General features: G+C 46.6%; 1 long non-coding RNA gene across 3 annotated transcripts in view; it reads left to right on the top strand.

Annotated features, from left to right (window-relative positions):
* Nucleotides 1-8,213: 8,213 nt before the first annotated feature.
* Nucleotides 8,214-24,598, top strand: part of LOC135422487 (uncharacterized) — a 33,773-nt gene continuing 17,388 nt past the window's right edge. Inside the window, exons 1-5 of one of the 3 annotated variants that reach the window (XR_010434500.1) lie at nucleotides 8,214-8,488; nucleotides 9,034-9,091; nucleotides 18,853-18,955; nucleotides 19,855-20,051; nucleotides 23,047-23,159. This is a non-coding gene — a long non-coding RNA (uncharacterized LOC135422487). The remainder of the gene's footprint in view (nucleotides 8,489-9,033; nucleotides 9,092-18,852; nucleotides 18,956-19,854; nucleotides 20,052-23,046; nucleotides 23,160-24,598) is intronic. The other 2 variants (XR_010434498.1, XR_010434499.1) reach the window with 2 other exon arrangements.

The raw sequence follows: 24,598 nt of genomic DNA, 5'->3' as shown, positions 1-24,598 counted from the left end.
GTGGCTAAAATTGAGCATGTGTCTGGCCCTCTGACTTCTTCCTACTGTCATGACACAGGTTTGTCTGAAGGAAATCACCTCGGCAACTTGAATATGTAGATGTGGCACTTGGGGACTTAGTTTAGAGGTGGGTTAACAGTTGGACTCGACAATCTTAGAGGTATTTTTCAATATAAATGATTCCATGATTCTATGGCATGTCAGAGATCTGCACCCTGGGGTGCTGAGCCAGCGATGCCCACGGTTTATCTGCAGGCTAATGCCTGTTTTCTCCTCCCATGTAATGTGGTTTAGCTCAGAAAGGGAACTAAATGCAGAATGAGGATTAAACTGTGTAAGCCTGATGGATGTTTTGTAGGTGATGCTTTGCAGAAAATCATTACTTTGAAATGTTGGAATAGAAAGAAACATTTTTCAGGCTTTTCAGACATAACATGTTGTGGAAAAGAGGCTTGGAACAGATGTACTCATAGTTTATTCCATTTATCATATTAAAAATAAAGAAAAGACAATTTCAGCTCATTTACTGCTTTATTAGTTCAAATAAACAGCTTTTCTAATCAATGTGTATGGCAAACACAATGCTTTCGTAATTGGCAGTGGTGGTTCCAAAATTAATGAGACTGTCCTTGTTTATTGTCTGTAACAAGTCAGACAGTCGATACGTTGGTCTAATCCATCTGTTATTTTATGTTCATTTTAGCATAAGAAAAATCACAATCTTATTTTTAAATTTTAAAGCATTTGAGGGTTGGTTTTTTCCCCCCGTCCTTTTGAGAAAGCACAGCTAGAAATGAGGAGGGCTGCACAGGAAACAGTCACAAGGCAGGAGGCTCAACTACATCTAGGGGAGTCTTTTGCTCTTATTTATCTAGAGGTATTTATTGATTTTTCCTTCCTTTCCAAAAATACTGGTTTAATTTATGAGGTGATAGAAGAGGTTGGGAGAATAATTTTACCTATAAGAGCACAGAATTGTCCAACTAATTGCCCAGGAAAAAGAGAAAAGATCTGCTGATCTACCCCTGCAGATGTTTCTCATCTGGAATTACAGACCAATTCCAGCCATTTATTTTTTTGATTACTGTTTATTTTGATGCTTTATTACACTGCCATTACCAGGAAGGAAATGGTACACAGAAATCCAGCAAGATATTATTTCTACTTTGGTAATATTTATTCAGTAACAATTTGGGATTGAACCCCTTCCTCCCCCTTTTTTTTTGTATAATTGTGAGCCCTCACTTCTGTCCTTCACTGGGAACAATAAAACATGCTGGTGGGATATGGGCTGATGCCCATCACGGTTGTTATTAAAGTACCTGAAATTTTATACAGACATTAGTGCTCATTTCCAGAGTGTAACTAATAAGGACCTGTTGGCTTTTTTTGCCACCTAGTGCTTCTGTCCCTGCATTACTGTGGAGGGCTGTGTGTGTGAGGAGTGAGGAACCATATGCTGCAGCTCCTCAGCCTGTTGGATTTGTCAGTGGAGTTTCCTTGCACAAGTGAAATAAACTCAAACCTTCCCTGTTTTCCTTGAGAGCCACCAAGGGCTGTGGCAAATCTTGCTTGTGCTGAGTGGGAGGAAGCAGGTTGAGAGAGCACCTCTAGCTTCTGGAATCCCTGTGATCTGGATTTTAAACCTGGTGAATCCTCCTCCATGGAAGATGCTGAGGTTGCTGATGTTCTATGTGTTTGATAGGATGGTGCATGTTCCTACTGTGGACAGATTTTCAGATCTTTTAGCTGGGCACACAGAGCACATTTATCGTCTGGGTTAGCAGCCAGTGATGCTCCAACACACCTAAGCTATGGTTCTGTATGATTAAAAAGGGCTGGAAAATTAAATACAGGCAGAGCCAACAATCCTGTGCCACTTTATTTCTCCATATTTCTACTGTAGCTTTTGGTGTGCTACATCTGCCTCAAACTCTTGCATTTACACCCACAGGAACAAGTAATTTGTAATTTAAGGTGGTGCTGAGTGCTACAGCTGGAAATGGGCAGAGTTGCACTTGTATCTAAACTGGGTTGTTGCAAAAGTCCTGGTTGGATTTGGGGGGTGTGTGTTCATACCAAGGGATGGTGCAAGACCTCCCTTCCCTGCACAGGCTCTGCCTTGAGCAAACCCTGCAGTACAATGGAGCCGTTCTGCTCCAAAGGGGAGCAGGAAGGTGGGTGGATTAGGAAATATTTTATATTAGTGATTTTTTTTTTTTTCCACTGAGCCATGTCACATTCAAGTCCCACCATAGCTTTATGGCTACTTGCCTGCCCCTCCCTGTGAGCAGCAGAGCTGATGTCCATCATCCATCCATGTGTTGAAGGCAAGCTCAGGGTAAGTGCTTTAAAATGCCCTGCAGTGATGATGACTGTGGGATACAGAAGCACTGACAGACTCCTGCAGTGGGTAATATATTGCTTTTTGGTCCCTGGTGATGGCATCCAGACCTCCCAACCTTTCATAATCCACAAATGGAAAAGTGGCACTTAAAATGAATTTATTCAGGTGGGAGCACTGTAAAACATGAAAATAAGGCTTTTGACTTGCTGCACCTACACTTGAGTGTCAATGAAAAGCTTTTTATTTGGTTTTAGAGCCAGACTTCCAGAAGTCAATGTGCCTTGTGGTCTGGAACCGTGTGTTATGGGAGGCAAATCGGAGCAGGGCACGGACAGCAAGGAAGGGATTGGTAATGAAGCTGCACAGTGAAAGACCAGAAAACCTTTGGGCATCTGATAGGAAAATGTTTGCCTGGGGAAGGCTGGAAATGGGAGATGAGTGGTGGGAGAGACAAAACCCCAAATGAAATTCCTTTGGGATTAATAAGTAAGTCTTCATTTGCATGCCATCATTTTTTCCCCCGCTTTGGGCAGTGGGATCACTCAGCACGCTCTGCCTGCTGCCTCCCTGCTGGGCAGCACAGGGGCGTCTGCTGATGGAGCTTTCAGCTCTGCTGAACCCGAGGAGCTGCCAGTACCCTGAAGAGAAAGAAGAGAACAGAAAAGCAACGGTGGCGACGCAGGGAAGGCGAGCAGGCGCGGTTTTCCCTTGACCGCTTATTTGATTTGACACTGTCCTTAAACACAAGGTCATTTACAGCCTGCCCGAGGGCTGCCAGACGAGGAAGTTACCTTGCAAAGGAAGGAACTAGCCCATACTGTCTAAATATTGTCAATTGTGTGCTGAATGGAGGCCACAGCTTGAGGAACCTCAATAGTAGCTCTTTGTGCCCCGGCCGCCTCCTGCCAAAGTACTTTCCATAATTAGGCGTAAAACATATTTACGTTCCTGCCGTCCTTGGTCCCGGGCACACCTGTACGTGTGTCTGTGTGTACATGTATGAGGTGCAAGCATATATATTCCTGTGCATTTACAGTGTGTGTTCCTGCCTGGCGCTCATGGGAACGGCTGCAGCAACCAATGGAGGTAACTGGGACGTGTGGGACAGTCGGGGGGGTGTAACAGTGAGAGGAGGAGAAATCCACTGGATTCCTCCCTCTGCCAAGCAAGAGTATAATCCTGATATAGAGAGATACTGTGTTTTGTCTGAATCAGAAGGTCTGGGCTGAATGCTCCCTTTTAAAATTCATTGACGTTTGCATGGAAACCAGAAAAATGGGCTTAAGTCAAGAATGCAATAACCTCACTCAGAACTGCTCTCCATGGCAGGCACTCATCCGCTTACAGCCGTTCTGCTCACGGGGAGATAAATGGAGGAGTAAAATACTGTGTATGGCTGCATCGCCTGCGTATTTATAACACAGCGGTTGATGTACAACAGCTTTTCCGTGCACGTTTCTCCCCCTCCCTCCATGATAACTTGCAGCCAGACATTGATTAGTTCAGTTTGGGGGGAAAAAGAGTCGTGCAGGACAACTGGATACTTCAGCAAAGGGATTCCTGAAACGTGTCCAAGGGAGAACTGAGTGGTCACGTGGCACTGGCTCCGTGCCTGCTTCCAGCTGCCGAGTTTCATTAGAAGACAGCCAAAATACATTAATTAGTTTTCTAACATAACTTTCCTGTGCAGGCAGTGCTATGGCTTTCACAGCCACGCACGGGGGCAGAGGAGATAGTCTGTACAATGTGTGAATGATGGCCATGATGTAACTGCTGTGTCAAGACGTGTCCCCTTCCTGAGGCTCCCAATTGCCCACCTTGGTGGTGGGATCATGCTGGAGGGACAGGGGCAGGGAAGGCAGCCTGGTCTAGTTTTGGGCTTTCCCCAAGTTCAATGTGGCTCCAGACCCAGAGCTCTTTCCAAACTGTTTTCTATAGAAGGTTGTAGTGAGGTGAGGACGCGTCTTGTCTTCCAAGTAACAAGGAATAGAACAAGAGAAAACTGCCACAAGTTGTGGCAGAGAAGGTTTATTTTGGATATTAGGAAAAAATTCTTCACCAAAAGAGCTGTCAAGCATTGAGTCAGGCTGCCCAGGGAAGTGGAGGAGTCACATGTTAAAAGACATGTAGATGTGGCACTTGGGGACATGGGTTAGTGGTGGCCTTGGCAGTGCTGGGGGAATGGTTGGACTTGGTGGTCTGAGAGATCTTTTCCAACCTGAATAATTCTGTGATTTCTTCCTCTATGATTCTAACTCTATATGAAGTTTCCTCTGACAGATCTTCCCAAAAATGATTTCAGACAAATACCCCAAAATGGCTACATTTGTGTTCTTATCTCTAGGGCAGTCAGAAGAGATACCCACAAAAGGACCAGGGTAATCTCTGCTCCTGTTGCAAAACTACTTGTAATAATTTTGCAGAAATTCAAGGAAAAAGTTGTGCTCAGTCTAATCATGAGTTTACTTTTTCTCCGGATGCTTTCTGAGCTCTCAGGCACTTAATGGAAACACCAGTGCTCACACTTGGAGGGCAGGCTGGAAAGTTTGCGTGGGCTTGTGCGTGTGCCAGGGAGTCAATTTTTGTCCGTCAGAAGCCTCTTTCCATTATGCTTTTGTCAGACTTTGCCTCTGTAAAGGGGAATTCAGGCTTTCCATGTCAAAGCCCTCTGCAAATGTTACCCAAGACCTCTTGTCAGTGCTGTATTTTGTACCAGGAACACCTACCAGTGCTACCAGGAGCAGGGAGGGCAGGACTAACACTCCTGCCCTTTGAGGGAAATGACTGATATTTGGGATTTTTCATTCTTTCCTCCCTTGGCATTCACCATTTCGGATGCAGGCTCATGCTCCTGCTCTCTTTAACAGCCTGTTTTTCCTCTAACCGCTTCCAGCTCCAAAACCTCTCTACATCTTCTCAATGTAAATACACTTTAGCTTGCCCAGCACAGGCTGTGGAGACAGTAGTGACCTTCAGATGAGTGCAAAGCATTTCAATTTGACCTACTTTGCTGCAAAATGGGTTTGGCCATGGCAGGGCAGCTCTCTCTTCCTTCCTCTCCTCTTGGTGAAGGTCCTTGGGAAGTCCCGGGCACAACATGGAGGAGATGCCCCATGGGAATGGGGGAGCAGGGCTTAAGGAGGATAAAAACCTCAGGGCTTGAGTTTTGGGTGCTGTTTGGGTAGCCTGATGCAGACAGGCTGAGTGCTGGGTTTCTCTGTAGTGCCAGGTTTTATATTTGCAGCTTTCATTTTTTGAATGTGTCTTTAAAAAAATCTACTGTAACACAAAATGTCCTTCACTGAATACTCCTTTTTCATTTACTACCTAAATTTTTTCTCTTTGGTTGCTTTCCTCAAGGATGCTTGTGTGAAGGGAGCAGCTGCAGGAGGAACCAGGCTACCATGGTGCTTCCCAAGGCTACTTGGCTGCACCAAGAAGAACCCTGGTGGTTTTGTCAGATTTCCCTTGTCTTCTGTAAGATCTTCAGGGCAGTGCAGGTACTGCTTTGCTTGGGTGTTGATAAAAAGGGCTGGCCTTTCTTCTGGACATCTCAAGAAGATAATCCTAAATGTAGAGGGGTTGTAATGCCCCAAATCTCCTTATTGGACTTCGTGTGTATATATGTATATATATATGTATATATCATCTCTGTATGTATGTATATATATATATACATATATAATAGCAGCCTTCCAGTACCTAAAGGCTCCAGGAGAGCTGAACTTCGGACAAGGGCCTGGAGTGACAGGACAAGGGGGGAATAGCTTTCAACTGAAAAAGGGCAGGTTTAGATTAGATATTAGGAAGAATCTCTTCCCTGTGAGAGTGGTGAGGCCCTGGCACAGGTTGCCCAGAGAAGCTGTGGCTGCCCCATCCCTGGAAGTGTTCAAGGCCAAGTTTGGGGCTTGGAGCAACCTGGTCTAGTGGAAGGTGTCCCTGCTCATGGCAGGGGGCTGGAACTAGGTGATCTTTAAGGTTCCTTCCAACTCAAGCCATTCTGTGTTTCTATGATTCTAGGAGTGTATTAAATGGGAATAATTTAATAAATATACACTAAAATTGCTTAGGCCTTAACATTTTGCTATTTTCTGCAGTACTTGTTTCTCAGGAGCACTGTGGGGGGACCTCTCTGGAAGTATAATTGTCTTTTGTTTGGGTACATGTGTCTTTAAAATAAAGTTCTCTCCTTATCTCAAGTTTAAAGTGCAGAATTCCCAGGTTGGAAGCAAGTTAAAATTTCCTATTCCAGCTGCATCTGCATTCAGTCTCAGGAGAAGATACTTGGCTGTAATTTGAAAAAAAGAATAGAAATTGATATTGCAGGTAAAAAGGAGCAACTGAGGAAAAATATCCTTTCAAAAGACCCTCAAGAAATTTTCAGGATAATTTTCACTTATTTCTGAATAATTCATACTACTGGTCAACCACTAAAAATTACAAAACTGACCCCAAACCCACGTCCCTGCTGATAAAAGCCATGGACTTGCTTGCAGCTTATCTAATGCCTGAACATCTGTTTCTCCCTTGCCGAGAGGTTCTCTTGGATGAGTTAATGCAATTCCCTATGCAAAGGTTAAATAAAGTTGAGAGGCTCCAACTGGTGGCGTTGTGCCATGAAGTCCTGTGCTGCAAAACCAACTTTGCCATGGAAATGTCCAATTTTAGTTCAGAAAGACATTCAGGAGGGCAAAAAAGTCACCCAGCCTAAGCCTGGGCTGCAGTGAGGCTGGATTCAATGACCTTAGAGGGCTTTTCCTACCCTGATGATTCTGTGAGTCTGAGCTTTCTATATATTCCAGTATGGAAAGGGGGCTTTGGAACATGCACTTTCCCTGGGTCTGAAGAGCTAGTGCTGAGCTCTGCAGCCACTTCCTTCTACTTGGGCAGCATCATTGTCTTCCAATGGGATGGGCTTGGAAGTCAAATGCCTGTTCTTGGTGATTGTGTAGTATGTGTGCACAGGATTATTTAATACTTTTTTGATTATTTAACAACATTTGGCATGTTTGACAGCAGAGCCTTTTATGACTGGAACAGCTGGAGGTGGGAAAGGCTGCTGGGTGATTCCAGCACCGAGTCCTGGAGCTGCTGGGCTGATCCCTGGGTGTTGGGTGGCAGCTCTGCGTGACATGGACGTGGCTGTTCCCGTGGGGATGTCACACGTGTATTTGTAACTGTCATATATCTGTAACCTTGCAGTGAGATCAGGATGGCCTTTGGGATGAAGGATTCCAAGCCAGCTACCTCTCTCCTTCATTCCCATCACTTCCCCCTTGAGTTTGCCAGCCCACAGTGAGCTCAGAGGAGCTGGTGTAACCACACCAGGTCCCTGTAGCCCAGAAGCACACGTGGGGTTGTGCCTGCGTCCATGAGCTGTTACAGAACGCTGTGTCCACACTTTCACTTTTCTGCCCTTTCCTTTCCATCTCGGCTTTGGGCTCCTCTGGCTCCACATCCTGCAGGGCCGCACTTCACACGCGGCAGCAGGAGCATCAAAGAGGAGATCCTGAATAAACCCACTGCTTTATGACATCTCTTCAAAGTGCCTTTTTAAAAGTTCAAAGGACACGAGGGAAGGAGGGGATCAAAATCAAAGGAAGATGGGGGGGAGGGAAATTAAAGCCTCAGAGGAACTTTATGGCACATTTTCTGTAACACTTTCAATGCCAAATTCACAAGTGTTCCCAGCACCAGCTCTTCTCTTGCCATCAGACTCCCTGATGCAGCAGCTTCAGAGCAGCTCAGTACAGGGCACCCACAATGTCACTATTTCATTCATTTTTTTGTAAGACCAAAACTTCCTGTTCTGCTGCCTCCAGGACGAGGGAGAGATCCTTGTTCTGTACCGGCTGGAAGTCCTGGAGCTGACAGCAGAGTTCACCTGTAATGAAAAGCTTTTTCTTTTTTTCCCCAGAAATGCATCTCACTCTCCTCTCTTTCTGTCTTCTACTGCAGGGCCATTATTTTTACGTGCTTGGGAAATTTCTGTTACTGTTTGGGAAAAGGGACTTCTCCCAAGTGAAGGGGATCTGACTTGAAGCAAGAGAAGAGAAGCAAAACCTCTGTGTCAACACCCCAGAGACCATCTAGAGACTCAGCTTTACTTATGAAGACAGGAAAGAAATGCAAATAATTGAGGTATATGCTTCTTAATATTCAGTTAGCTCTCATAATTTTGTCATTTTCTGCTTCTCTGTGTCTGTTTTTAAACATATTAGGAAAAAAGTGATATATCAGCCAATAGAAAAAAATCAGGCTGGTTTTGACCCAGGATCAAACCCTCTTTGCTGCTGGGCATGTGCCCACTGAACTGGAACCACGTCCCTGCTATGGGGAGCAGAGTGGGGCAGGGCAGGGCTGAAGCTGGAAAGGGCAGGGATGTACATTGCTAAATGGCTTTGCCAGTTTGTGTTACAAGTTTGGGAACTTTCAGGCTTGTGTGTTTAAATGGAAAGACTGAGAAGACATTCGCCTCAGAAATATCTGAGAAAAAAAAATAGGTCTTTGTGGAAGGATGGAAGGCTGCTGCTCAAAGGAGCTGTGGAGAGTTTCCTCAGCATTCCGTGAGCTGTGGAGGAGCAGCCTGTGGATCCGGTTTGGTGCTCACCATGTTTACAACCATCAGCCAGCAAATGCAATTCCTCCATAGGAGTGACTGTTTCCTCATCCCATTGCTTTTCCAGAGTCCATGGAGCCAACATGTGTGTTCCTGCAGCAACACTCAGTCCTCATCCTGCCCAGGTAAGCTCACCTACAGAAAGTGCTTTTCCCACAGGTGCTTTCCAGGGCTGCTGCTTGGAGAATGGTAGAAAACTGTTGCTGAATTCCCTTCTCATTAATTCATTCTCTTGTTTTTAATATACTGAACTGCACACCTTGCCCTGTGTGCTCTGCCTTAGGCAGGCATCCAAAAATAGTCCACAGTGGTGCATATACGGGAGATAGAACTCTGTGTGTGCTGTGCTGTGTGGGTGGTGGTCTGGAGGACAACTACTGCCAAGAAAACAAATTAATTTGCTTGTTTTTCACCCAGAGAGGTCCCAGTTTCACTAAATAGCACTGAAAAGGACACCTCAAGGTGAAATTCAGTAAGTGTTTAATATATGTCTGCAAGAAGATAGTTTTATTCATTGGTAAGGGGGAATTTAAGGCATGTGGAGTAACTAATCAGATTGAGACTTGCCTTGGAGACTGGAGCTGGGACCTGTAAGGTTTGTTTACAAGAGGGGATTTGCATCGAAGCAAGACCCTTTAATATAAGCTCTTTATATTAATTGGTTTGAAGCAGGTCTGTCTCAATGAACAGATGGCTTTATTTCCCTCGCGGTCCTCCAGGCCACGTGGGGGGATTTCCTTTCCAAACACGCCGTCAGCAGTGGGGACAGGCACACAAAGTCACATCTTGTGCTGTGCCAGGGCTGGGGCACGGTGGGACCGTCCTGGTAGTGCCTGGTGGGCAGCGCGGGGGAAGGAGCCCTGTGGGCTTACCAACCCCATGGCTGCTCTCTCAGCATCCCATAATAGCACGATTGTTAAAGGATGTGGCAGTGTTTAGGAGGTTATTAATGGCTTCCCACGGGAACTGGGAGCATGGTGATTTCCACCCATCCACCTCACCCAGGGTCCAGAAATAGAAAGGGGCTTTTTTGTGTTCCTCCACGTCTTGCTCAGCCACGGCTCCAGCAGCGGTGACACAGGCTGCTGTGGGAATGCTCCCGGTGCTTGGATGTTGTTCCTGCTGGGGGGAAGAGCAGTGAGTCAGCAGAGCTAAAGACGTCTATGGGTGATGTCAGTGCTTCCTCCTGGCTCTGGGACACGCAGTTCCTCTCTGCTGTCACTGCTGGTGATACCTTACATGGGGCATTTGGGTTGTAGGGCAGAGCTCTCAGAGCATCTCCATGGCCTCCTCTGGACTCTCTCCAGCAGGTCCACATCCTTCCTGTGCTGAGGGCCCCAGAGCTGGACGCAGTGCTGCAGGTGGGGTCTCACAAGAGTAGAATAGAGAGAGGAATCACCTCCCTAGACCTGCTGTCCACCCTTCTTTTGATGCAGCCTAGGACATGGTTGGCTTTCAAGTGACAAAGGCTTTGGTGCTCAATGGCAGCTCAGTGGGGCTTTCACAAAACCAGAGGGTTGATGAGATGTTAATTGGATAGACTCGGAGTGCTCCTGTTGCAGGTGGGCTGCAGCATGGCCTCGGTCCCAGATCTGTGCTGAGTCTATTTTATTATTGTGAGTGTTGCTACGAGATGATTCCCCCTGGAAGTTTCCAGACGTACACAGATGTGAATGGATGTAGCAGGAAGGAAGACTCCCTGAAACCCAAATGGCAAATGAAAATCTGTTTGGGAGTCCTCAGTCAGTTACACAGGCACTCACAAAAAGTCAAAGCTGGACACAGGGTATGGCCATTTCCGAGGAAGATCCAGCACTGCCTCCTGTTTGGAATGTCCTTTCCTAATGAAACTGTTTTTCTGTTCTTTTCTTAGGTTGCAAATGGTTATGCAAATTTTTAAATATTTTCCTACTTCCCTTTTCGGATGTCTAACATTATGTATTATTTTCTGATACTTACCTAACCTGGGAAATCTGTTTTCCATCTCATTTCAGCCAAGGTTTTCTTTTTAACCAGTCCTTCCCAGTATTTTCCTATAACACTTCTGGTTCGCTGAGTGAACTTTGCAGTGTGAGGGTAAATGAAAGTGAAAATGTATTGCTTGTCACACACTGGCTGTTTAGAGAGGGTTTGGGGTTTTTTTTTCCCCTCTGGATTCGAAGAGGGAGATATAAATCATTGATTTAAAACCAGGGTAATTTAACAAGATTATAGGAGAGGGAAAATCCACTTCCTACCCAAAGTAACAGTCTCTTAGGTCTCTCCACCTACACAAGCCATATGCATCCTCCAAGCCGCCCGAGATCCTCTTTTGTGTTTTTCTGGCAGGACTGTGGTATAATAATTAAAGTCCATATGCAAAGCTTTCTCGGTGGGACTTTTAATTACTTTGTAATTGGTCAGAGTGTTACCATTCATCAGCCCCCAGCCTGCTCTGCCGGGTTTGGAAAGTCCCAGACATGGAGGGATATTAAAAGCTCAGAAACCCAGGTCGGAGGGATGTGATCAGGGATTGCCTTTTCATGCCATCTCCTTTTTTAACAAACATGACTGTGCTTTTCTTTGCCAGGAGCAAAGCTCTGGGATGGGGAGAGCAGTGGGATTTGTGCTGCAGTGGTGTGTGTGAGATGCTGTATCCGGAGGGTTCCACACCGGTGCAGAGGGGTGGAGAGGGGACTGGCAAAGGGAGCGCTGATTCCTGGCTCGAATTGGTGGTTTTCAGTTGCGGGGAGCCTTTACAGTGACCCCTGGGCAGAGCATGGCATAACAAAGCTCCTCACTAGGAGCATTGGAATGCCAAAACCTCAGGCATCGTTTGGTCTTGGTCACATCATCCAAATTTGTTTGGCCCTTGCCACGATGGTCCCCCTTCTCCCGAGGGATGGTGGCTCCCAGATTACACAGCACAGGGGGCAGAGGCTGTGTGTGTGCAGGCTGGTGTTTCTGGAGGCCAAATACAGAGTGTCCTAGAAGCAGGTACAGCAAGAGTTGTCAGCAGCTCTGCTACACCTGAGCAGAGGCACCGTCAAACAAGACACTGTCAAACTAATACATATCCCGTTCCTGTTATTCCCATTCTTGTTGGGAGTCAGGACTCTCACGGCGCAGGGACTGGAGTCAACTGATATTTTTAATAGTTGTAGCAACCCACCCATAATGCTTTGATTGTGGGATCTGGAACTCAAAGCCCAGCTCTTGTAAAATAAACATGGGCGTCACTTTGGTTGTCAGTTCAGCAGGAACATGTCACAGAAAGAGGTGTCTTGGAGCCTGCCTAACTCCGACTGGCAGGACAGGCTTCCAGCAATGAATTTTCAATGAAACATTTTTCTAATTATAGCAAATTATTTTTACAAACATTTTCCTGGGAAGAGAGTCTGAAACTAGGGCCAAAAAGGAGAAGGCTGGGATTTAGGCAGTGCCTGACAAAAAAAAAAAACCACACAGACTGTATGGTAGTTGTCTTTTATTATTAGGCCAACTTATAAACTTCAAATGAATGGATTCTAGTGAACTTCATTCCAGTATGACCAGGCTGTGTTGTTGAAAAATTGGAATGGCTTAGAATGGTGCCATCAAATCCAGCTCTTCCCCTCCCTCTCCCTGTATGGCCTCGGGACTCCCCAGCTGCAGGGCTGGATGGCAGAGGAGTGATGGGCAGAGGTGACAGACAGCAGCTGGTCATCAGCAATGCTGGTACAGCCTGAGCAGAACTTCACATCCAATGGCCCCAGATGCAAATTATTTCATATTTATTCTCCTCTCCAGATGTTGCAGCAGACTTGTATTCTTTTTCCAGAGCAGAGCCACCTCTTCCAGTCGCAAATGCGCTTGATTTTGGGGTAAATGAATGAGTAATCTTAAGTTATCACTAAGAGAAGTGTGTATCTCTGGATGTCCCATGCCCTACAACTGTGAAGGCAGTGCATGTTCATGGTGATGGAGATGGTTTGGCTGTGGGCAGGCTCGGTGTTGCCTGCTTTCTTTTCCAGGAGAGATTCCCACTGGAAGTGCAGGGGCTGGTGGTACTGTGCTGTTTGTGGGCTTGCCTATCATCCCACAGTTCTTGTGCTCAGCTGGGGAATCTAATTAGAAATTAACCATGGAAAACTCCATAATACTTACACAGAGGTGGTGTGGGCTGTGTGTAATCAAGGGATAATCTTAATGCAAACCTGAATATAGGTTATTGTTCATCAGGAAGGAGTTAGTTGATTATTTCTAAAACAAAAAAAAAAAGAAAAAAAAGCCACCCCCAGCCAAAACCCTAACCACAAACCTCACAGAGTATTTTGAGTCACTAAACCTGGGCAGCTCCACAGCGGCGTGGGAAGACATGATGTGGTGGATGGTCCTGGTTGAGGGCTGTGCTGGGGTTTGCAGCGTGGGCTATCAGCACCCAAGAGCCAAGATGGGCTCAGGGAGCCTAGGAGTAACACAGGTGATGGATATTTTATGGCATGTGCTTATTTGCTTGATGAGGAATTTGAGATAAAGCTGTTGCAGGTGGTAGAAACTCATCTAGAAGCCCACCATGGGCACAGACTCTGGCGAACCCCGTGGCACCTCGCTGGGATGGCTCTTATTAAAGCACCTAAGGGTTAAAGATGTACAGTTCCCTCCCCCCCCCCCCAGTAAAGGTAATTACCCACCATCTATTTAGCAGGGAAAGAATTTGCCATTGAGCAGATAGGGCCAGGCTTCACCAGAGCCCTTCAGCCGCCCAACAATATCGCATTACCCCGATTGCATAAAGAGCGCGAGCCATTTCCGCTGGCGGGGCCATAATGGAGGTATCTCTTTACAAAGCCCCCACTTCAGGCCAGCTGAATGCCTCCGCCGAGCCTCCGAAATCCCGCAGCCCTAATCCCTTTAGCAACAAAGATCTGTTTCTTTGCTTAGCATGAAGTAGACCTCAGAGGCCGGTGTGTGCCTTGGCCTGTAGGCCAAAAGCCTCCTGTTTACAATTTCCCTATTCCTGTTTTTAATGTTGTTCTGAGAGCAGCCACAAAGGGCCGGTTTTGTCCAGCAGGAACAAGGGAGCTATTAGAGAGGGACGGAGGAAGGAAGGAAGGGAGATCCAAAAGGAGCAGCCCAGGAGGGATTAGCATACACAGCTGTTCCCTCAGGGACAGGAGCTTTATGCTTTTTATAATTTCCCTCTCATTTACATTTTTTAATATCTGGTTTCCTTGTTTCCAGTCCCCCTTCCCCCCATGTCTCCAGGACCATCTGCCCATTTTATTGGATTTTTTGTTTTGTTTTTCAGGCGGGTGCATCCAGCCCAGTGTGTTCACTGGCTCCAGCTTAAATCCTGCAATCCCTATCAACTGTGGTTTCGCTCACGTTAAGCCCTCTCCCTTGCCTTGCCCATCTTATCCTGTGACCCTCCATCCAGCCCCATCACCTCTCCCTGGCGTGGTGGGAAGGCAACACTGAGCATCCCTGGGTTGGGATGCCCAAGGCAGAGGGTTTTCATCCCTGAATGCACATTGTTCTTGGCTCTGCCAAGACCAGAGGGGAGAATGGTTGAGCTGTTTACAATATTGTTTCATAGACTGCTCAAAAGCAACGTCTGTTTTCCAGAAGTGCAATGAAACATTTGTGAGTATGGGACATCGTGCAGCTCCGGAGCTCTGCAGGGGACGAGGGACAGTTGCTTTTTTTATGTGCACCACATCCCAGCTTATGTGGGCTGTTGGCAAAGGAATTAGCAGGACACGTCTATCTCATTTTCATTTCCCTCTTCCACAGTGGTGATCCCTCAGGTACCCCAGTTTGTGAGGGTGACTGGAACCAGAACCCAGCTCTGGGATGTGCAGGGCAGGAGCTGGGTGAGGCGCTGCACTGTGCTGTTCTCCAGATTTGCTTGGCTGAGACTTTCTCTCTCATGAGCTCTTTCTCTGTTTCTATAAGGTACATGAATCCCGGTAAAGCTATGGAGCTACAAAAATCCTGTCCCTTCCCATGCATCCCTCAGGATGAGATGAAATGGCCTCAAGTTGCACCATAAGGTTTAGATTGGACATTAGGAAAAATTTCTTCATGCAAGGGTTTGTCAAGCATTGGAACAGGCTGTCCAGAGACGTGGTAGAGTCACCATCCCTAGAAGTACTCAAAAAACATGGGGTAGTGGTACTTGAGGACATCGTGTGCATGGTGGTGGTACTGGGTTGATGGTTGGGCTTGATTGTACAGGTCTTTTCCAGACTTAATTATTCCATGATTCTATATGATTCTATGATTTAAGCCAGTGAAGAAAGAGGCAAAGCTGAATTCTAGGATTCTATACCTATGCCAATTCACGTTAGCCATCTTAAATATGGACATTTATTGAAAAGAAATGAATAGCACAGCAGGTTTTTCCTTCAGTGCAGAGGAGAGGTTGTGTATCTGCCTCAGCGCTTGTACAGCTCCATTTTGGTTATTTCCAGTGCCCCAGCCTGTTTCTCGTGTGGAAGTTACAGTAGGTCCTTCCAAATAATGACCTGTTCTTTTCCCAACACAGGACAGCTCCAAGGCCCCTTAAGGTAGTTAAAAATATATATTTTAGGCAAATGGACACTCTAACCAGAATTGTACCCCGACTGTAGCTAAATGTGGGGATAAATCAGAATTTGAGTTTTACTGTGACGTCTATGAATGTTTCACTGTATCTCCAGCATAAGGGATCCCATTGTATGTATCAAGGATGTCTCAGCTTTTACGTGGTCTCAGCTACATTTCTCAGGATCTAATATTTGAGGTTCCTTCTAGGGATGTATCAAAGGAAAAGCTGGATTTGAACTCCATTCAGAAAGCTTTCACATATTCAGAATTACTTAGTGCTCATAGAAGTAATTTGGTTCTGTGGAAGATGTTTAATGAATCTCCTGGCAATGGGGTGTTTTGTCCCGTTGAGCAGGAGCCTGGGCTGTGAATGGGACCCGAGCAGCAGAGCAGGGCTGTGGTTTAACATCCTCCCGACTCACCCGGGGACGTCCAGCCTAAACCCTTCCTTCCTGCCCAAAGTGGAATTATCATTAACTTGTAACTAGTTTTCAAGAAGAACATTTTTTTTTTGGTAGGCTGTGGAGTTCTTCCAAGAATTTTTCAATTTTTACAAATGAAAATATAGGCTCAGCCAGATGCCAGCTAAAATGCAGTTACTTTATACCAGCCAGCCCAGGCACTGCACCACAGGCTCAGCAGCACGACCTTTAAAACAGCCTTTTTAGAACAAGCTGGGAGAACACTTTCTAAAAAGCCACAATTGCAGCTGCTCTCATTACTTATAATATCCTTGATGGAGAGGAACTTAAAAATAATTCTTAAGGAACTTAAGTTTCAACAACCCCCAGTAGACTTAGTTTATGTGCAGTGCAGGCTTCCTTCGTGGGATTATAGGCTCGGGATGGTGATTATAGTGTTGATGATAATGTACATTTTCTAAATCATTACTTGCTTAAGAATAAAATAAAAGGAGTGAAGCCTTTGCTTCACTTTTCTCATGCAGATGAATGGATCGGGGATTTAGCCACTTGTTTCTAAAAGCAGACACACATTTCCATGTTCCCTCCACATATTTATTAAACTAACAAGTTTAATGTATATGTAAAACGCATTTGGACACTGTATTTCAAATCAATAGAATAATCTGAGTCATCAGCTCTGTAGATGAATAATTACATATTACTTCCTGGGATTTTTTTAATATTCTTATTTATAATAAGCTACTCTTTAATTAAAACTGGCGTTTGGGATCCAATTTCTTTAGGGTTTTGTGTATGGAAATCTGTGCCCTAATTTTTATATATTCATTAATATCTTGCAGCTTTCCTGACTCCACACCCATCCTCTGCTCCAAAGCTGGTTTGAGGGTGCAGATCAGGATTGTGGCCCTGCTGAACACAGGAGATCAAACCAACATTAAATCTAATTTATTTTAGTAGACCCGGTGAATGTTTTGCACCAACACTGTCAGGACACTTTAGTCTTGACTGAACGATATTTTTTCCATGTGTGAATTTTCTTTCTTAAATTAATTACAGTAAATATGTTGGGGTATGGATAAGAGTTGTCCTGCCTCTTCAGCTTCTTTAAGATTGAAACAAGATACCTTTTCCTTAAACTCACTTATTTTTGCTCGTTTTCCTCTTTGAATACCCAGTACTTTGGTATTCAAATTTGTCACCTCAGAAAGCTGTGGTTCTGCTGAGACCCTCTGGTCCCCCGACAGCAGCAGGATATTGAAGGATTTGAGCTGTGATCTCCAAGCAGCCACAACCCCCTGCTCTAACCCCTTTCATTTCCACCCCAGATACGGCTCCTTCAGCCCTACATTTCCTCCAGGTAGGACTTGATTTCCGAAAGACCTGGTTTCTGACTGCTCAGTCTCTTTCTTCAGTTTATTTTGCCCCAGCAAGGGCTGCAAGGCGAGCACTGGCTTGTCCTTTCCCATGGGATGTCCTTTCCCAGCCCTCAGCTCCTGGGACCACTGCTGATGCGTAACCTGCCAGCTGTGGGGACAGGGATGTTATTCCGGTGGGGAAGACGGGAACCGCAGCTTTGCTCTCCCGGACAATGACTGCTGTCTCCTTCAGTGCATTGTTCTGTGCTGGCAGGAACAAATTAAGGCTTGGTCTTTGCTCCAGGAAATTCCCCGTCCTCCCTTGATGGGGTATCTGGCTACACCAAGAGCCTTTCTGCTCCCACAGCAGTGGATCTCAACACCCATGTACAGGACTGGTGTCCTGGGGCGGTTTTTTATTTTAGGGCTGACTTGGGAAGCTTGTCCATAGAAAATGAATAAGTAATTAAATAATTAATAATGAAATAATTTCCATAGCTGGAACACCTCCATGCTCTGGTCAGGGTTTGGAAAGTTGATGGGGTGATGGGACATCAAACTATGTCTTCCTTCATCCCTCTTAAAACTCTTCCTGAGCTTTGTGAAGCTATGGGCATTTGGCAAAAGATGCTGGTGGTGACACTGGAATGAGCCTGCTCTGGTGTCCTGTGTCCTCCAAGTGTGATGTCTGTATGAGCAGGACCAGACTCTTCCAGTAAGGTTGTGGGGCCAGGGGGAGCCGTGTCACGGGGCACCAGAGCCATAGAAGAGAGGCTTTCTCTTTTTGGTGTGTGTTTGCTGAGACAGCTTGGAGGAAAAAACCAGAGCAGGGAATCAAATAGAAAATCTGGATGTTTGGTGGAGGAGGGAAAGCTGGAGTGAAGGCAGCCTGGAAAACCATGGGGTGTTCCGTAGCCTGAGAGGGGAAAGGGGGGTGATAAGGTCTGGGACAGTGCCAGGAGAACAGGAGGAGGCAGAGACCGTGGAAAGCAGCTGGGAAGAAGCCTGCTTTGCGGGAGGAAATGTTATTATTAGTGCTCAGTTTCCTGAACAAAAGATTCTTGTCTATTTAAATACTCCAGCTTCACGGAGCTGCAGTTCTCCAGACACAATAAAATTTGCCTTTTCTCCCTGTCATTGTCATTTTCCGCTTGCCGCAGGTGGTTAAGGCTCCTGTGCTGTGGAGTAAATAATTTCAGTCTGCTGTGTGGGCTTGCTATGGTCTGGAAACAGAGAGGGCAAGCCCTGGGAACGAGAGGTTTGTCCCTTGTGTCCCCCTGCATCTGCTCTTGGGGATGCTGCTCTTCCACACCAGTGCAGATGCTGCTGGTTTAGAGGCTAAGATCTATCAGATTTGAATAAAATTGACAAAAGCAAAAAAATTCATTAAAAAGTTAAACATCTAGATATAAATTTATCTTAAGAAACCTCCTAGGCCACTCTCAGTCTTCCTCAGACAACTATGGCAGGTTTTATGCTCCAGCAGCAAGAAGGAGAACCTCACTAATTCCCAGTAATCTCAGCTAATGGCTAATTTGAATTATTCTTTCCATCCAGGGATGTGCAAAGAACAGACAGAGGTTGGAGTTGCTGCTGTGTGAGAAAGAGACCCAGGTTCTGTGCAAGGTGGTGCTCACACTTGTGCTGGAGCTATCCTTTGGTGAGTGAGGTGCTGCCATGGTCCTGGTGTCTCCATGTGCTCTTCTCTGTGTGCTTCAGCAGGTCAGGCTGTTTTCTGCAGTTTTCCACAGAAATTCCAGATAATTTCATGTTATAGGGGAGAAATGCTTTTTCTATCTGTCTTGAAATGTTAAAATCTGATAGCAATAGTAAGGAATTTATTTTGTAGGATCCTGACTTCTTTTTTTTCCTATATCCAGGTAGCTTGAGTTTAATGTCAGATCTATCCCTATAGAACTTTTATTCCATAAAAAGATGGGAGGTGTCTCACTGCTCACTTCCTGATTATAATTGTTCCTTGTTCCAAGACCTGCAAGACTTTGAAAAGTCAGCCTTCCTGAATGTATGACAAATATATTTATATCAGGGAATCACGGTATATCCTGAGTTGGAAGGGACCCACAAGGATCACTGAGTCCAACTCTTGGACTCGATATAAATATATATTTATACTGAAGTTACTACAAAAGTGCAGATGTATTTAGTGCAGTCTGACAGTGCTGCAGTGGGACTCGTGGCTGTCACAAAGGACACACAGGATGCACAGCTGCTAAACCACTAAAAGCACATCCTGTCCGTCTCAGTGGGGAGGGTTTCTGCATTGGGATTCTGGAAAACTGAATAATTCACTTGTGGTGAATGAATAAATGAAGGCAACTTACAGTCATGCCAGTTAGATATATTTTTTAATCAGAGAGTTTCGAAAGATGACAACAGTCATTCTTTGAACGCTGAGTATGTGGGGATGAGCCGTCAGTGTTTTATGGGCATGAATTTGGTTAGGTAATTTCTTTCAGGGTAGGTAAACCCCAGCTGTGTGTGGCCTTCAGCCTCATCAGTGAGGTGTCAGCCCTAGCAATTAATACTTCTATTTCACAGGAGCTTGCACAGTTCTGTGCCTGACTCATGCTTCTCCAGCAGGCTCCATGCAGCACTGCCCCCAGCCCTGCAAAGCTCAGAGCACTGGTGCTGCTCCCCTTGCCCTGAGGGTCCTACTCCCAGCCAGGACTGATCTCCTGTGAGGATGAGTGAATGACTCTGCCTCCTTGTTCCAGCAGTCTCAACTTCGCCAGGAGGTAGGGAAGGAGTTACTTTTGACCATAGGAGTATGTTCTGTGAGCGCCGAGGTAACTCGGGGCAGACAGTAGCTGCTGTTGGAGCTGATGGCAGGGCTGGGAAGCAGAGGAGTGTTCAGGCTGTCAGCGGTTCCCTGCTTTCCCTCTGGCTGGGAGCACAGGAACTCTCAGTCTCCGGCCAAGGAACGCCACCCCCGGGTCCTTATCTCTCCGGAAAGTGCAGTGGTGAGATGTTCTGTGCAGCTTTGTAATTCTCCTGACACTCCTCAGACGGGGCTCTGGCACGCTCTGTTTTCCCTCCTGCTTCAGCTGAGCTTGCATGGCTGGAGCTATGGGAATGTGGAGATGCCTGGGTGAGCTGCACCTCTGCCCCTCACCTGCGGAGGTGACAGCTGCCACGGCTGCCTGTCCTGGGGCAAGGACAGGCATTCAGGGACTCCTTCCAGGTTGTTTGGCTGTGGATAAAAACAGACAGCAGGCTCAGTGTAGACAAGAACATGTCCAGTGGCAGGAGAAGTGGCCAGATGAGTGGGAGAACTCATGCCAGAGCTTGCCTATGGTAGTAGGAGCCCAAGGAATAAAGGGATTTTGTTTGCCCTCCAGACCAGCTCTGCCTCTCGCTGCTCTGGGGCAGCTGGTGGCCATGGGGACAGCAGTGGCTCCTGAGTGACTGCTGAGTGCGTGTTGGCCCTGGTGATGTGCTGAACTGCTTGAGCAAATCATCCTAAAATAGACTTCATATGTGATGCAGAAGAACCCAAGCAAAACACAAAGCCCAGCCAAACCCAAATTTATGCTTGTGGTTACCGAGCTTGTGAGATCAATTTTTTGTTTACTTAAAACTGATTTCAAAGAGGTTTTTTTTTTTCTTTTAATTCTTATTTTTGATCACTGGGTTGGGGGATGGTCATGGCACTGCTTCAGCCGGGGCTGAACATCCTGCTGTCATCACAGAGATGCTCTGTCCCAAAACGCACAGAATTAAGGTCCTGGTGAGATGATGAGGTGGGGAAGCACAGGGCCTGCAGTCACTGCTACACTGGCACATCCCAGCAGTCACCCATAGAGAACACCCACCGAAGAGATTCTCTTATTTTCGTGAAAACCTGGAAAAGTAGATCTCAGCAGGTTTTTTTCCTATTTCTAACTTTTGCAAAGATTAAAGCTATCAAGTGTTAAAAGCACCAGTTCAGTTAAAAAAAAAGGGGAAAAAAAAGCTGAGAAACAAAAAAAAACCTCCAAAGCCCACAAAGCCTCTGTGGAGCTGGCAGAAGACAGAGCACAATAATAGCAGCACTGGCTGATTCCATCTCCCATGTCATCCCACATGTTGGGTTTATCCCAGTGGGACAGGAAAGCCTAGAAAGTCCAAACTGCCATATTTCAGGACGAACTGTATAGAAAAAAAACACATGAGATAAATAAAACACTGCCAGGAAGTGATGAATTCATGGGACAGAGGCCTGAGGTGATGCTGGTTGCAGCCGCCCGGCTCATATGCCGAGGACACTGCCCAGCCTGTCTGGGGCAGGGAAGCAAGGGAAACACACACCTACTTTATTTTTTCAGGAATCCCTGGCTGTGTGGCCCCCGTTTCAGCAGAGAATTCCTGCACCCTCAGAGTTTGAACTGGCTGAATCCCTGCGGGGTCAGAGCCAGCAGCTCTGTGGCTGGCCAGGACCCATCGTCCCTTTAGCAGTGATGCAGTGAGTGTGACCCCATGCCAAGCCCAGATGGAGTTGTTCCCCAAGCAGATTCCTTCCTCCATGTCCTTTTATTTATTCTTTTCTTCTTCTTTTCAGCACTTACTTATTTGCAGATTTGTCAGCATGATGGGTGGCGTCCCAGTGGCAGTTTGTGTTGGCTTTCCAGGGCTGCTTGGGGTTCCTGTGCTGTGGGGGGACAACAACTGTGTGGGGATGGGGCCAGGCAGCACAAACTGTGAGGCGGGGGGAGCCTGGGCTGGGGGTTCAGCACTGGAAGCTTGAGGAAAGAAAATTGAATTCATGTTTGTGAATGGAAATGGCTTTGCAGGAAAAATCCTGGAGAGAATGGGGTGGCTGGTGCTGCTGCTGTCGCGTCATCTGTCCCTGCAGAACCTCACTGCTCCTGACCGGGGTTATTGTGCTGCCTAATTGCTTTTGGATGGTGTTCAGGCAGCAAAGTGGGGCAGCAGCAACTCTCCAGGCTGGTTTAACTCTTCTGTGGGGTGTAATTTCTGGTTGGTTACATGGGGAGGTGAGATGGGAGATAGGAGACAGGGTGGGCAGCAGTGGGGCTGGAGCCAAGGGGAGCAGGAGCTACAGCAACACTGTTCAGTAGGACCTTGGAGGTGGACAGGAGCTAAGTGAGTATTGAGTGCAACCAGTAAAAGGATTTTACTAAAAAGAAAGTGAGGTGTGGAAGGACAAGAGATGTCTTCAAAGGGTTTGGAATAATGGGATGGAGCAGCTCCTGGCTGGGGGAGCAGGATGGTCCATGAAGTTGTGCCGTGCACACTGGGACCCATCCCATGGGTACAGAATAAATTACTGTGTCACAAGTGTTATGAGGGAAGAAGGTCTGTTGCAGAACCCCAGTCCAGAGCAGGCTGGGGGAGCACAGGGCGTTTAAGAGCTGTGGGACCTCTCTTTGCTCTGTGGTGGAGACAGCGTTAATCGTTTGGGCTTAGCGGGTGTGCGGCGGATGACGGGGAGGAACAGGAGGGCTGTTAAGCAGGAGGAAATGGTTTGCTGTCTAGATGGGCTTAACACAATATAAACTACATGGTGCACAAGGAAAGTTAAATCCTGAAGTGGTGAAGGAGTCACCCAGCACAGCAGTGCTGGTGTGAGTGGGGTGAGGGGTTTCCTCATGGTGGTGGTTGGAGCTAATGCTGAAGCACAGTGCCCATCTGCCTTTTCCTTCAGCCACAAAGGCATCTGCAATGACAACTGTGAGGCAGTTGTGTTGTTTTTCCCTTTCTGATACTTTGACACCATCCTTTTTTTTCCAGACTAAAATTTCAGAACCATCTAGAAAGGAGACTGGGAGCAGAGGTGATCCAAACCCAAGCTAGGGGCTTCCTGCTGGGTGCCACCAGGATCTGGCTCTGCCCAGCTCATCCAGGTGACATGTCCCTCCCTCTCTCCTTCCCTCCGTCTTTACCTGCCTCCACATGGCATATGGAGGAACCTGGATGGGGAAAACTCAAGTTGCCTGGGTGCATTTTCCCCGACTGTTGATGTGGGCAGACATGGTAAGGGCAGGGTCTGCCTTCCTTATAGATGCCCTTCACAAGCTCTTTCTTAGACAGGTTGTTTGGCTAGAAAAAACATAGGACTTTTTTGTGTTGGAGAAAACCTGTCCAGACTCTGAGAAAAATTGGTAAAACAGTATTTTAATTATAATTCATTATACAGTGTCTTGTTCTGGAATTGCACCTTTGGCCAGGGTGCATCTCGCCAAAGATGCTGTGGTAGTGCCCCAAGCCTTCATCTTGGTTCTCATTTAGCTTAGAAATGTAATTAAAGGAGGGTAAAAAAGGAAGCAACAGTTACTGACTCTTGAAAAGTGAAGGGTTTAGGCCAGACTCCTGCTAGGAAAATAAACAGAATTTCATTTTCTTGTTTCAAGTTCTTCCCATATATTGAATTTCCACGCTCAGTGACAAGGGGGATCTGCCCGAGTGAGCAGCGATTGGATTCAGATGGCTTTGAGTTGCACTTGGATTTGCTTTGGAAAGCTTGACCTGTCCTTGGAGAGCAGGGTTTGGACCTGAGCTCGAGGCCTTGTTCTCTAAAGAGCACAGACCTTGCAGTCTGAGTTATCAAGCTGTAACTTTTCATGGCTGTGCCTGGAAATGGTTTTCCTGCCCAGTGTCCTGCCCAGCAGTGCTGTGACAGAGCCTTTCCTTCCTGAATTAGGCCAGCGTTTGCTGATCTGAGCCTAGAATCCCCTTTTAATTGAGGCCTGTTGCAGCAGTCGGCTCTTTTGGCACACGTGGGTGCGGGTGCCCACCCACCCTCCTTCCCAACTCCTCTCCTGCAAAAGGAGGAAACCCATGTTGGGATGATTTCTGCAGTGAAACAGTAAATTTGGGATGGTGGGGAGTGGTTTGAGCTTGTCCTAAGTGTACCCATCCCTGATGTGGGGCTGTACTGGGCAGGGGTGAACCCTGGCAATGGGGTGGGAGGTGTTTTGGTGGTCACCATGAGCACCAGGGTTCCTCTGGGCATTTGGTGGTGACAGCAGATGATCCCAGGGGAACCACTTTGGGAGCCAGGGGGGATTGAAGATGCTCCGTGCCTTGGGTGATAAATGTGTCATGGCCCAGGTCCGGAAATAGGGCAGGGAAGGATGTGAGTGACAGAGGATTCATATCCCGGAAACGCCGTGGTGTAACAGCTCGGGAATTCAGCAGGATAAATGCATTTGCATGTCCTGCTGCAGACAATCTGCTTAATGTGGGAAGCAGAGCTTCCTGTAGCACCGAGTCAGTGGGGAAGGGAAAACCCTGAGAGCCAGGAAGGGCTGGGGAGAATTAAGCAGGTAAACCCATTAGCGGT

The sequence above is a fragment of the Pseudopipra pipra genome, chromosome 15, assembly GCF_036250125.1.
Source record: "Pseudopipra pipra isolate bDixPip1 chromosome 15, bDixPip1.hap1, whole genome shotgun sequence".
NCBI classification, from domain to species: Eukaryota; Metazoa; Chordata; class Aves; order Passeriformes; family Pipridae; genus Pseudopipra; species Pseudopipra pipra.
The sequence above is the reverse complement of the archived record's forward strand: the minus strand, read 5'-3'. Positions and strand labels throughout refer to the sequence as shown.